This window comes from Rhipicephalus microplus, unplaced genomic scaffold (assembly GCF_043290135.1).
Source record: "Rhipicephalus microplus isolate Deutch F79 unplaced genomic scaffold, USDA_Rmic scaffold_205, whole genome shotgun sequence".
Lineage (NCBI taxonomy): Eukaryota > Metazoa > Arthropoda > Arachnida > Ixodida > Ixodidae > Rhipicephalus > Rhipicephalus microplus.
The window spans coordinates 37,501-47,500 of record NW_027464776.1 but is presented as its reverse complement, the minus strand read 5'-3'; the positions used below and the strand labels follow the sequence as shown (position 1 = coordinate 47,500).

Genomic DNA, 10,000 nt, shown 5'->3' with positions numbered 1-10,000 from the left:
TCGCCCCGGCTGACGCGGTGTTTCGTGCCGCCCCGGCAGACGCGGTTTTCGCGCCGCCCGGCTGACGCGGTTTCGTGCCGCCCCGGCACGACGCGGTTTTTTGCCGCCCCGGCTGACGCAGTTCGGACTTGGCACTTTTTGGCTGAGCCTTGCTGGCGGCCCACTCACTCGATCGCCATGTCTGTTTGCCACAGTTTTCCCGGTGGTGCCGCACCCGGGCTCGCCCCGGCAGACGCGTTTTTTTTTTCTTTCGCCCCCGGCTGACGCAGTTTTCGCGCCGCCCCGGCAGACGCGGTTTTTCGCGCCGCCCCGGCAGACGCGGTTTTTTTGCGCCGCCCCGGCTGACGCAGTTCGGACTTGGCACTTTTTGGCTGAGCCTGGCTGGCGGCCCACTCACTCGATCGCCATGTCTGTTTGCCACAGTTTTCCCCGGTGGTGCCGCACCCGGGCTCGCCCCGGCTGACGCAGTTTTCGCGCCGCCCCGGCTGACGCGGTTTCGTGGCCGCCCCGGCAGACGCGGTTTTTTGCGCCGCCCCGGCTGACGCGGTTTTTTGCCGCCCCGGCTGACGCAGTTCGGACTTGGCACTTTTCGGGCTGTGCCTGGCTGGCGGCCCACTCACTCGATCGCCATGTCTGTTTGCCACAGTTTTCCCGGTGGTGCCGCACCCGGGCTCGCCCCGGCAGACGCGTTTTTTTTTTTTTCTTTCGCCCCGCTGACGCAGTTTTCGCGCCGCCCCGGCTGACGCGGTTTCGTGCCGCCCCGGCAGACGCGGTTTTTTGCGCCGCCCCGGCTGACGCGGTTTTTGCCGCCCCGGCTGACGCAGTTCGGACTTAGCACTTTTTGGCTGAGCCTGGCTGGTGGCCCACTCACTCGATCGCCATGTCTGTTAGCCACAGTTTTCCCGGTGGTGCCGCACCCGGGCTCGCCCCGGCTGACGCAGTTTTCGCGCCGCCCCGGCTGACGCGGTTTCGTGCCGCCCCGGCAGACGCGGTTTTCGCGCCGCCCCGGCTGACGCGGTTTTTGCCGCCCCGGCTGACGCAGTTCGGACTTAGCACTTTTCGGCTGTGCCTGGCTGGCGGCCCACTCACTCGATCGCCATGTCTGTTTGCCACAGTTTTCCCGGTGGTGCCGCACCCGGGCTCGCCCCGGCTGACGCAGTTTTCGCGCCGCCCCGGCTGACGCGGTTTCGTGCCGCCCCGGCAGACGCGGTTTTCGCGCCGCCCCGGCTGACGCGGTTTCGTGCCGCCCCGGCAGACGCGGTTTTTTGCCGCCCCAGCTGACGCAGTTCGGACTTAGCACTTTTTGGCTGAGCCTTGCTGGCGGCCCACTCACTCGATCGCCATGTCTGTTTGCCACAGTTTTCCCGGTGGTGCCGCACCCGGGCTCGCCCCGGCAGACGCGTTTTTTTTTTTCTTTCGCCCCGGCTGACGCAGTTTTCGCGCCGCCCCGGCAGACGCGGTTTTCGCGCCGCCCCGGCAGACGCGGTTTTTTGCGCCGCCCCGGCTGACGCGGTTTTTTGCCGCCCCGGCTGACGCAGTTCGGACTTGGCACTTTTTGGCTGAGCCTGGCTGGCGGCCCACTCACTCGATCGCCATGTCTGTTTGCCACAGTTTTCCCGGTGGTGCCGCACCCGGGCTCGCCCCGGCTGACGCAGTTTTCGCGCCGCCCCGGCTGACGCGGTTTCGTGCCGCCCCGGCAGACGCGGTTTTTTGCGCCGCCCCGGCTGACGCGGTTTTTTGCCGCCCCGGCTGACACGGTTCGGACTTTGCACTTTTCGGCTGTGCCTGGCTGGCGGCCCACTCACTCGATCGCCATGTCTGTTTGCCACAGTTTTCCCGGTGGTGCCGCACCCGGGCTCGCCCCGGCAGACGCGTTTTTTTTTTTTTTTTCTTTCGCCCCGGCTGACGCAGTTTTCGCGCCGCCCCGGCTGACGCGGTTTCGTGCCGCCCCGGCAGACGCGGTTTTTTGCGCCGCCCCGGCTGACGTGGTTTTTGCCGCCCCGGCTGACGCAGTTCGGACTTTGCACTTTTTGGCTGAGCCTGGCTGGCGGCCCACTCACTCGATCGCCATGTCTGTTTGCCACAGTTTTCCCGGTGGTGCCGCACCCGGGCTCGCCCCGGCAGACGCGTTTTTTTTTTTCCTTCGCCCCGGCAGACGTGGTTCCCCCCCCCCCCTCCGTCTTTCTTTTTGTTTTTTTTTTTCGCCGCGGCTGAAGTGGATTTTTCGGTGCCTCGACGCCCCGGTAGTCGCGGTTTTTCCGTTTCCGCACGGCCCCGGCTGACGCTGCTCGGTCACAGTCGCCTTTTGTGGTGATTGCAGACTTCTTGAGCGCGGGTGTTTTTTTTTTTTGTTGTTGTTGTTGTTTTATTACGCATTCGCTCCAGCAGACGCTGTTTAGACTTTTTGTTTCCTCTTTTATCCTGCGACGAGGTGACGAGGTTTATTCGGTGCCCCGCCGCCCCGGCTGAAGTGATTTTTCCTGTCCCGTGCCGCCCCGGCTGACGCGGTTGGGACTTCGCGTTTGTTCGGCCGCCACGGGTTTTGGCGCACTCGCTCGGTTGCTTGTTGTTGCCACTTGTTGCGAACCCAGGTTTCTTGAGCGAGCGCGGGCGTTTTTTCTTCCTTTCTTTCTTTGTTCTATGTGTTAGCGAATCGGCCTTTAATATCACACGAGGACTCACAACCAACAATTTTCAGTTTGAAGTGTAAAAAATCTGCAGGTGTTGACGTAACTGACTTGCCCCGTACCCTTGAGTACATCCATGAAGTTCTCGTAGTACTACTAAATCGCATTATTCCAAGTGGAGAAATTCCCATAAACTTGCAAACCTCTACACGAAAATCGGTGCGCGTGATAAAGTTGAAAATTATCGTCCGATATCAAATGTGCCTTCTATAACACAAATTCTAGGAAAAAAAAAAAAAAAAACACTTGTTCGCCGTTTTCTGCGCCGTGACTGGCAGCACTCCGGCGAAGCGAAACGGGGTCGATTCGAGCACGATATCGGCGTCTTTCGACGTGCTCGCCGGCGACCGTCGCACGAGTACGTCGCACGAGCGCGTCTGCCGGGGCGCCGTTTGCGAAGCCGACGCAAAAGTGGGAACCGCCGCTCGGATGATCGCCGCTTTCGGCAGAGTGAGTGTTGGCACTCCGGGGAAGCGAAACAGCGTGAATGCGCCCACGAAATCGGCGTATTTTGAAGTGCCCGCCGGCGACCGTCGCACGAGTACGGTAAACCGCGTCAGCCGGGGCGTAGTTCGGGACGCCGACGAAAAAGTGGGAAGCGCAACTCGGATCTTCGCCGTTTTTGCAGGAGTGAGTGGCGGCCCTCCTGCGAGACCAAGAAGCATCGATTCGTGCACGAATTCGGCGCCTTTCGACGTGATCGCCGGCGACCGTCGCTCGAGTAGGGCAAACCGCGTCTGCCGGGGCGGGCTTCGGGACGCCGATGCGAAAGTGGGAAACGCTGCTCGGATGTTCGCCGTTTTTGGCCGAGTGAGTGCTGGCACACGGGCGAAGCCAAACGGGGCCGATTACGGCACGATATCGGCGTCTTTCGACGTGCCCGCCGGCGACCGTCGCACGAGTACGGTAAACCGCGTCAGCCCGGGCGGAGTTCGGGACGCCGATGCGAAAGTGGAGAACGCCGCTCGGATCTTCGCCGTTTTTGGAGGAGTGAGTGGCGGCACTCCGGAGAAGCCAAGGAGCGCCAATTAGCGCACGATATCGGCGTCTTTCGACGCGCTCGCCGGCGACCGTCGCACGAGTAGGGCAAACCGCGTCTGCCGGGGCGGGGTTTACGACGCCGACGCAAAAGTGGGAACCGCCGCTCGGATGTTGGCCGTTTTTGGCAGAGTGAGTGCTGGCACTCCGGCGACGCGAAAGAGCGCGAATGCGCCCACGAAAGTGGCGTATTTGGACGTGCGTGACGGCGACCGCTGCAGGAGTACGAAAAACCACGTCAGCCGGGGCGAGCGACACACGGCGGTCTGGGTGCTTATCGCTGCTATTATAGGGGCACCCCGGCAGACGCAGAAAAAAAAAAAAAATTTTCGACCTTCTTTTTTGCTGGTCGAGCTCGGGTAACCCAGGTCGCAATGGGAGCCGCGCACGAAAGCGGCGTCGCGAGACGCGTTCGCGGTCGCTAGTCGCACGAGCTCGGCAACCGCGTCAGCCGGCGCGGAGTTCGGGATGCCGACGGCTAAGTGGGTACCGCTGCTCGGATGTTCGCCGTTTTTGGCCGAGTGAGTGCTGGCACTCCGGTGAAGCCAAGGAGCGCCAATTCGTGCACGATATCGGCGTCTTTCGACGTGCCCGCCGGCCACCGCCGCACGAGTACGGCAAACCGCGTCTGCCGGGGCGGGGTTCGCGACGCGTACGCAATAGTGGGAACCGTCGCTCGGATGTTCGTCGTCTTTGGCCGAGCGAGTGCTGGCACTCCGGCGAAGCCAAACGGGGCCGATTCCGGCACGATATCGGCGTCTTTCTACGTGCTCGCCGGCGACCGTCGCACGAGTACGGCAAAGTGCGTCTGCCGGGGCGGGGTTTGCGACGCGTACGCAATAGTGAGAACCGTCGCTCGGATGTTCGTCGTCTTTCGCCGAGCCAGTGCTGGCACTCCGGCGAAGCCGAACGGAGCCGATTCGGGCACGATATCGGCGTCTTTCCACGTGCTCGCCGGCGACCGTCGCACGAGTACGGTAAACCGCGTCAGCCGGGGCGGAGTTCGGGACGCCGATGCGAAAGTGGGAAGCGCCGCTCGGATCTTCGCCGTTTTTGGAGGAGTCAGTGGCGGCACTCCGGTGAAGCCAAGGTGCGCCAATTCGCGCACGATATCGGCGTCTTTCGACGTGCCCGCCGGCCACCGTCGCACGAGTACGGCAAACCTCGTCTGCCGGGGCGGGGTTTGCGACGCCGACGCAAAAGTGGGAACCGCCGCTCGGATGTTCGCCGTTTTTGGCAGAGTGAGTGCTGGCACTCCGGCGAAGCGAAAGAGCGTGAATGCGCCCACGAAAGTAGCGTATTTGGACGTGCTTGACGGCGACCGCCGCAGGAGTACGAAAAACCACGTCAGCCGGGGCGAGCGACCCACGGCGGTCTGGGTGCTTATCGCTGCTATTATAGGGGCACCCCGGCAGACGCAGAAAGAAAAAAAAAATGGGGACATGGCGTGCGTCACCGTGCGGCTTCGCAGCGTTGCCGAAGTCGCCGAGCCCTTCGACTGAGCCGAACGGCGGACAGGGAACGTTGGTCGGCCGTTCTAACCTGTCGGTGCCACGCCGAGACGTCGTTAAGGAAAACCGCGTCGTGGGCCTCTACGACGCCGTCGAGTCGTTGTACGTTTGGTGTCCAGCGTGTCGGCGGCGAGTAGCGGACACGTCGTTCACGACTTCGGTCTTTCGCAGTCGACGCGAACTTGCGGAGAGTCGTGGTGCCTCACGTTTTCGGCAGAAACCGCGGCGGAATTTTCCCGTGCGTGCGCGCACGACCTCGGTGCTGTGCCGTCAGCGTAGTGTTGCACAAACTCGTGGCCTACCCAAGGTGCGGTACGTTTGCGGCCGTATCCTCGGTGGGAATTTCGTGAGTAGGGTCGCAAATTCTACGACCTCGGCGGGTTTGAGAGCGACGTAGACTTGTGGCACGCTCAACATGCCACACGTTTCGGGGCACACCCGCGGTGAAATTTTCTCGAGTACGCTCGTATTAGGGCCCAAGGAGGTCTGGGTACTTATCGCTGCTATTATGTGGGGGTTCTCGTGAGCGGCGTACGCGAAAGCGACCGGGTGTCTGATATGCGGCGGGCTTCGGCCTCGTCAAGCGTGTCCTCGGGTCTGCTCCAGGGGAATCCACGGCAGTCGTCTGCAGCCTCATCCGCTTGATGCGTTAGGGGCTGGTTGTCGGACGGTGCCGTTTTACCACGATATCGAGGTGTGTTCCGTGTCGTCCTCGGGCGATTCAGATGCGAAAGCGCCGAAGACGCGGGCGTGACCCGTCGTCTGGCGGCTTTGCAGTCTCGGCTCCGTTGCTAGTTCCGGCCGGTCCACCGACAGTGCAGCGGGCTTGGGCAACCCGCACGGCGCGACCGAGTCGATGCAACGAAAAAGAGCGAGCATGAACGTGCTTCTTGCCGCACGGCTCCCACTCGTCTTTCGGGAAGGTTGTGCCGTAGCGAGCTCGAACGCCGTCATCTCGGAGTGCAAAATAAGCGTGTTGGGGCGCCTGAAGGTGGCCTCCGCCGCACACAGACTGCGTCCGGCCCGCCGAGGGCGAGGACGGACGCGCAGTCGAACGATTACCTGGTTGATCCTGCCAGTAATCATATGCTTGTCTCAAAGATTAAGCCATGCATGTCTAAGTACATGCCGAAATAAGGCGAAACCGCGAATGGCTCATTAAATCAGTTATGGTTCCTTAGATCGTTTCTTCCTACTTGGATAACTGTGGCAATTCTAGAGCTAATACATGCAGTGAGCCTGGAGCCCTTTGGGTAACGGGTGCTTTTATTAGACCAAGATCGATCGGGTTTCGGCCCGTATTGTGTGGTGACTCTGGATAACTTTGTGCTGATCGCATGGCCACGAGCCGGCGACGTTTCTTTCAAGTGTCTGCCTTATCAACTTTCGATGGTAGGTTACTTGCTTACCATGGTTGTTACGGGTAACGGAGAATCAGGGTTCGATTCCGGAGAGGGAGCCTGAGAAACGGCTACCACATCCAAGGAAGGCAGCAGGCGCGCAAATTACCCACTCCCGGCACGGGGAGGTAGTGACGAAAAATAACAATACGGGACTCTTTTGAGGCCCCGTAATTGAAATGAGTACACTCTAAATCCTTTAACGAGGATCAATTGGAGGGCAAGTCTGGTGCCAGCAGCCGCGGTAATTCCAGCTCCAATAGCGTATACTAAAGCTGCTGCGGTTAAAAAGCTCGTAGTTGGATCTCAGTTCCAGACGAGTAGTGCATCTACCCGATGCGACGGCTCGGACTGAACATCATGCCGGTTCTTTCTTGGTGCACTTCATTGTGTGCCTCGAGATGGCCGGTGCTTTTACTTTGAAAAAATTAGAGTGCTCAACGCAGGCGAGTCGCCTGAATAAACTTGCATGGAATAATAGAACAAGACCTCGTTTCTGTTCTGTTGGTTTTTGGAATACGAGGTAATGATTAAGAGGGACGGACGGGGGCATTCGTATTGCGGCGCTAGAGGTGAAATTCTTGGACCGTCGCAAGACGAACTACTGCGAAAGCATTTGCCAAGAATGTTTTCATTGATCAAGAACGAAAGTCAGAGGTTCGAAGGCGATCAGATACCGCCCTAGTTCTGACCATAAACGATGCCAACCAGCGATCCGCCTGAGTTACTCAAATGACTCGGCGGGCAGCTTCCGGGAAACCAAAGTATTTGGGTTCCGGGGGAAGTATGGTTGCAAAGCTGAAACTTAAAGGAATTGACGGAAGGGCACCACCAGGAGTGGAGCCTGCGGCTTAATTTGACTCAACACGGGAAAACTTACCCGGCCCGGACACTGGGAGGATTGACAGATTGAGAGCTCTTTCTTGATTCGGTGGATGGTGGTGCATGGCCGTTCTTAGTTGGTGGAGCGATTTGTCTGGTTAATTCCGATAACGAACGAGACTCTAGCCTATTAAATAGGTGCGGGGTTCCCAGCACCTTACAACCTTCTTAGAGGGACAAGCGGCTCCTAGCCGCACGAAACAGAGCAATAACAGGTCTGTGATGCCCTTAGATGTCCGGGGCCGCACGCGCGCTACACTGAAGGAAGCAGCGTGTCTTTATCCCTGTCTGAAAAGACTGGGTAACCCGTGGAACTTCTTTCGTGATTGGGATAGGGGCTTGCAATTGTTCCCCTTGAACGAGGAATTCCCAGTAAGCGCGAGTCATAAGCTCGCGTTGATTACGTCCCTGCCCTTTGTACACACCGCCCGTCGCTACTACCGATTGAATGATTTAGTGAGGTCTTCGGACCGATGTCCGGCGCGGCCTTTCGGTTGCGCCGGTCTGTTGGAAAGATGACCAAACTTGATCATTTAGAGGAAGTAAAAGTCGTAACAAGGTTTCCGTAGGTGAACCTGCGGAAGGATCATTAACGGATTGTGAAGGGTGAGCGCCTCAGCTGCGTCTGCGCCCGACACTTTCTGCCGCTGACCCCGTTTGGACGCGGGGTCGGCTTTTCCCCACGGGGCTGCCTGAATGTGGAGCGGCACCCCGTGACAAATTGTTGCGCCCAGCGGACGCCAACACCGCGACCTTGGACGGTCGGCCAGGTGGCGGACGCGGGTACAAACGGCGCAACGCACTCATAGGTCGGCTTTCGACCCGCCACTGCACCGTGGCTCGAAGCGCTCGAAATGCGCGACCCGACCGCTGCGGGACCGCCTAGTACTGTAAACAGGAGCGGCGGAGCGCGAACGGCGAGTCGTGGTTACGTCGGTAGAAGGCGAGGCTGCGCGTTCCCGAAACGCCAGCCGAGTGCCCTCCCGACCGTTCGAGCGTGCAAGAACGAGACCCGACAATCGCGCGGCGACTGCCAAGTACGAGAGGAACGGCACAAGCGTCGGCGGTCGGTCAAGGAACTGGCGATGTGACGGGTCCGCTGTGCACCAGTGCATACCGTCCCGCCGTCCGCGGCAAGCGCCTCCGCGTCCTCGGGTGACGGAGGCTGCCGGTCGGTTCTTGCAGGCGAGGGATCTCGCTGGCACCGGTTCGCGTTGACGCGCGGCCGGTCATGGCACGGCGATGCGACGGCCGAGGTGCGCAGTACTCGATGGAGGAACCGCACGCTCCGATGACCGTCCCGCCCTCCGCGGCGTATGCGTACCGACCGTAATGGTTGCAGCAGCGCCGGCCGGCTTTTGAATTCGCCACACGAAACACGGTGCGAGATCGCGGTTAGGGGAGCGTCGACGTTGCCAGGCGTTTTGCTTGCTGCCGAGGGAAAGGCGGCACGGCCACGTCGCGCTCGTCGCGATTAGCGGGTCTGCGCGCTTTGGGAAGGTGCCGCAACGACTTGCCGAAAGAGGAAGCACGGAAGAACGAGGGACTTGGACGTCCCGACAATTGAACGCACTTGCGGCCAGGCCCTTGCTGGCTTCGTTCTTCCGCCTCGAGTAGGCTCGTACGCGGCTCCGGCGCCGAAAGTGGTCCTTGGCACCGACTTCGGTGGACGTGGGAAGTGCCGCGCAAGTACGGCGCGCCTGGCTCCACCTGTTGGCTAAAGTAGGCAGCCGGATCGGCATTTTGGTGTGCGGTGGCAAACCGTGGATGCGAAAAAAGCTTGTGCGATTTCGTGGAACAAAAAGCGGGGGTCCCCCTTTTTATGCGGAGGAGACCGACCCGCCCGCCGTGGTGAACCGCGACGCCACGGTAAAAACGGGAGAGGCTTGTCGATGGGACCGTGCATCCCGCGCTCCACGGAGGCCGGGAGGCGGCCGCCCGAGGAAATGTGTAGCCGTCGAGGCCCGCATCTGCGTGCACTCTTATCCAAATGGGTGTACCGCAGGCATTTTCTGGTTAGGCGGGCCAATGAGAGCGAGCACACAACGATACCTACGGGTCCGGCTTGGAGAACCGGCTTCGACGCCTCCCGAGTATTTATAGAGGGGTGGACCACGAAAGCACTCGCAAGTAGCGGAAGCGAAACGCCGTCCGAAACACACCGTTTGCTCGATTTGCGGCAGCCGAAAAAGGCGCGGCAGAGTTTTGGAGTCCAAGCGTGCGCTGAAAAGCGCCCTTCTTGGCCACTGTTTGGCCGAGTGCCAGAAACGTTTGGTTTTGACTGTACGGAATTGAACAAACACTTTTTCACGACTCTAAGCGGTGGATCACTCGGTTCTCGGGTCGATGAAGAACGCAGCCAGCTGCGAGACTTGGTGTGAATTGCAGGACACACTGAGCACTGATTCTTTGAACGCACATTGCGGCCTTGGGTCTTCCCTTGGCTTCGTCTGTCTGAGGGTCGGATCACATATCAAGAGAG

The 10,000-nt window shown here is 60.2% G+C and overlaps 1 protein-coding gene and 2 non-coding genes across 3 annotated transcripts in view; 2 read left to right on the top strand and 1 right to left on the bottom strand.

The window, feature by feature from the left end:
* Positions 1-10,000, bottom strand: part of LOC142792126 (uncharacterized) — a gene marked incomplete at both ends in the record, with an annotated part of 286,387 nt that overhangs the window by 245,899 nt on the left and 30,488 nt on the right. The window lies entirely within an intron of this gene.
* Positions 6,296-8,110, top strand: LOC142792143 (small subunit ribosomal RNA). Its single transcript, XR_012890688.1, has one exon. It is a non-coding gene; the product is annotated as a small subunit ribosomal RNA (ribosomal RNA).
* Positions 9,830-9,982, top strand: LOC142792144 (5.8S ribosomal RNA). The gene has a single exon (XR_012890689.1). It is a non-coding gene; the product is annotated as a 5.8S ribosomal RNA (ribosomal RNA).